Genomic DNA, 4,453 nt, shown 5'->3' on the forward strand with positions numbered 1-4,453 from the left:
CCAAGTATCAGATTATCCAAGACATTTTAGAATTACTACATGTAGCATTTTCCAATTCCAACCATATAACAATTTAACGAAGAAGAAACTTCGCCATGAATATTATGAGTAGAGTCTAAGGACATACTTGTCCATATGCTACAGCGGAGCGTGTCTCTCTCCCACAAAGTGAATGCTAGGATCCATTTTATTCAAACAAAACAAAAAACAAAAACAAGCCGACGCTCCAAGCAAAGTGCATAAGATGTGACGGAATAAAAATATAGTTTCAGGGGAGGAACCTGATAATGTTGTCGATGAAGAAGGGGATGCCTTGGGCATCCCCAAGCTTAGACGCTTGAGTCTTCTTAGGATATGCAGGGGTGAACCACCGGGGCATCCCCAAGCTTAGAGCTTTCACTCTCCTTGATCATATTGTATCATACTCCTCTCTTGATCCTTGAAAACTTCCTCCACACCAAACTCGAAATAACTCATTAGAGGGTTAGTGCACAATAAAAATTAACATGTTCAGAGGTGACACAATCATTCTTAACACTTCTGGACATTGCATAAAGCTACTGGACATTAATGGATCAAAGAAATTCATCCAACATAGCAAAAGAGTCAATGCGAAATAAAAGGCAGAATCTGTCAAAACAGAACAGTCCGTAAAGATGGATTTTATTAGGCCATCAGACTTGCTCAAATGAAAATGCCCAAATTGAATGAAAGTTGCGTACATATCTGAGGATCACGCACGTAAATTGGCTTAATTTTCTGAGCTACCTACAGGTAGGTAGACCCAGATTCGTGACAGCAAAGAAATCTGGAACTGTGCAGTAATTCAAATCTAGTACTTACTTTACTATCAAAGACTTTACTTGGCACAACAAAACATAAAACTAAGATAAGGAGAGGTTGCTACAGTAGTAAACAACTTCCAAGACACAAATATAAAACAAAGTACTGTAGCAAAATAACACATGGGTTATCTCCCAAGAAGTTCTTTCTTTATAGCCGTTAAGATGGGCTCAGCAGTTTTAATGATGCTCACATGAAAAATAGAGTATGAAGCAAAAGAGAGCATCAAGAAGCAAATTCAAAACAAATTTAAGTCTAACATGCTTCCTATGCATAGGAATCTTGTAAATAAACAAGTTCATGAAGAGCAAAGTAACAAGCATAGGAAGATAAAACAAGTGTAGCTTCAAAAATTTCAGCACATAGAGAGGCATTTTAGTAACATGAAAATTTCTACAACCATATTTTCCTCTCTCATAATAACTTTCAGTAGCATCATGAGCAAACTCAACAATATAACTATCACATAAAGCATTCTTATCATGAGTCTCATGCATAAAATTATTACTCTCCACATAAGCATAATCAATTTTATTAGTTGTAGTGGGAGCAAATTCAACAAAGTAGCTATCATTATTATTCTCATCAAGTGTAGGAGGCATAGTATAATCACAATAAAATTTACTCTCCATAGTAGGTTGCACCAAAAGACCACTATCATTATAATCATCATAAATAGGAGGCAAAGTATCATCAAAGAAAATTTTCTCCTCAATGCTTGGGGGACTAAAAAGATCATGAAAACCAGCTTCCCCAAGCTTAGAACTTTCTACATTATTATCAACAATGGTGTTCAAAGCGTTCATACTAATATTACTACTAGCATGCAAATAAGATTCCATAGGTTTTTTAATTTTCGCATCAAACAATCCATGTTTTAAATCAGGAAATAGAATAAGAAGCTCATTGTTGTCCATTATGCCAAACTAGTGTAAACAAGAAACAAAAAGATGTAATTGCAGGATATAAAGGAAATAGCTTCGAGCACAAACACAATGGCGCCGGAAAAGTATCGTTACACGGAACCGGAGTATGAGTGCCTTTTTACCTTTCCTCCCCGGCAACGGCGCCGGAAAAAGTGCTTGATGTCTACGGGAGCTTCTATTCTTGTAGACGAGTGTTGGGCCTCCAAGAGCGAGAGGTTTGTAGAACAGCAGCAAGTTTCCCTTAAGTGGATCACCCAAGGTTTATCGAACTCGGGGAGGAAGAGGTCAAAGATATCCCTCTCATGCAACCCTGCAACCACAAAGCAAGAAGTCTCTTGTGTCCCCAACACACCTAATAGGTGCACTAGTTCGGCGAAGAGATAGTGAAATACAGGTGGTATGAATAAATGCGAGCGAGTAGTAACGATGCCGGAAAATAGCTTGCTGGCGTGTAGTTGATGGTGGTAATATGGTAGCAGTAGTAACGCGAGTAAAACAAGTAAACAAGCAGCGATAGCGATATTTAGGAACAAGGCCTAGGGATTACACTTTCACTAGTGGACACTCTCAACATTGATCACATAACAGAATAGATAAATGCATACTCTACACTCTTTTGTTGGATAATGAACACATTGCGTAGGATTACACGAACCCTCAATGCCGGAGTTAACAAGCTCCACAATTCAATGTTCATATTTAAATAACCTTAGAGTGCAAGAAAGATCAACACGACTAAACCAAGTACTAACACAGCATAAACACTGTCACCTTCACACTATGTAGGAGGAATAGATCACATCAATACTATCATAGCAATAGTTAACTTCACAATCTACAAGAGATCATGATCATAGCATACGCCAAGTACTAACACGGATGCACACACCTGTCACCATTACACCGTGCGGGAGGAATAAAACTACTTTAATAACATTGCTAGAGTAGCACATAGATAAATTGTGATACAAAACACATTGCAATCATAAAGAGATATAAATAAGCACTTCACTACGCCATTCATAACGGTGAGTAAGTATTACGTGAAATATAGCCTAAGAGACCCACACGGTGCACACACTTGTCACCTTTACACACGTGGGACAAGGAGTCTCCGGAGATCACATAAGTAAAACTCACTTGACTAGCATAATGACATCTAGATTACAAGCATCATCATATGAATCTCAATCATGTAAGGCAGCTCATGAGATTATTGTATTGAAGCACATAGGAGAGAGATTAACCACATAGCTACCGGTACAGCCCCGAGCCTCGATGGAGAACTACTCCCTCCTCATGGGAGCAGCAGCGGTAATGGAGATGGCGGTGGAGATGGCAGCGGTGTCGATGGAGAAGCCTTCCGGGGGCACTTCCCCGCTCCGGCAGGGTGCCGGAACAGAGACTCCTGTCCCCCAGATCTTGGCTTCGCGATGGCGGCGGCTCTGGAAGGTTTTCGTGGGTTTCGTCGTTCGTAATAGGGTTTTCGCGACGGAGGCTTTAAATAGGCGGAAGGGCAGCCTCGGAGGGGGCCTGGGGCCACCACACCATAGGGCGGCGCGGCCCCCCTGCGGCCGCGCCAGGGTGTGGTGTGGGGCCCCCAGGGCTTCCCTCTGGCGGCTCTCGGGTGTTCTGGATGGTTCCGGGAAAAATAGGAACCTGGGTCTTGATTTCGTCCGATTCCGAGAATATTTTGTTACTAGGATTTCTGAAACCAAAAACAGCAGAAAACAGGAACTGGCCCTTCGGCATCTCGTCAATAGGTTAGTTCCGAAAAACGCATAAATATGACATAAAGTGTGCATAAAACATGTAGGTATCATCAATAATGTGGCATGGAACATAAGAAATTATCGATACGTCGGAGACGTATCATGTACCCCCTGGTCTTGAAGCCATGCTTAAAGAATTTATTAGTACACAAACTGCTTTTAACAAATCTGTTGAGGAAAAGCTTGATAAAATTGATATTCTTGCTTCTAAGGTTGATAGACTTGCCTCTGATGTTGATCTTTTAAAAATGAAAGTTATGCCTAACAAGGATATTGAAAATAAAATTGTTACTACAGCAAATGCCATCCAAGTTAGAATTAATGAGAATATAAGATTGATGGCTGAATTGCATGCTAGGTGGGAAAGAGAAGAAAATGAAAAACTTGCTAAAGAGAATAATGTAGCTAAAGTTTGGACTATTACCACCACTAGTAATGATAATGATTCACATGTTGCTACACATCCTACTATCAATGGTAAAATAATTGGTGTTGGCAATGTTTCTACTCCTAGTGCAAAGCGTACAAAACTGCCTGAAATTGCTAAAACTGCTGAAACTGCTTGTGATAAAACTGCTGAAATTTTTTCCAACATTGGGGATGATGATCCCATTGCTTTAGATTATAATGGTTTGTATTTTGATGATTGCGACATCTCTGAAGTTATAAAGTTCTTACAAAAACTTGCTAGAAGTCCTAACGCTAGTGCTATAAACTTGGCCTTTACAAAACATATTACAAATGCTCTCATAAAAGCTAGAGAAGAGAAACTAAAACTTGAAACTTCTATTCCTAGGAAGTTAGAAGATGGTTGGGAGCCCATCATTAAGATGAAGATCAATGATTTTGGTTGTAATGCTTTATGTGATCTTGGTGCAAGTATTTCTGTTATGCCTAAGAAAGTCTATGATA

The sequence above is a fragment of the Lolium rigidum genome, chromosome 3 (genome assembly GCF_022539505.1).
Source record: "Lolium rigidum isolate FL_2022 chromosome 3, APGP_CSIRO_Lrig_0.1, whole genome shotgun sequence".
Lineage (NCBI taxonomy): Eukaryota > Viridiplantae > Streptophyta > Magnoliopsida > Poales > Poaceae > Lolium > Lolium rigidum.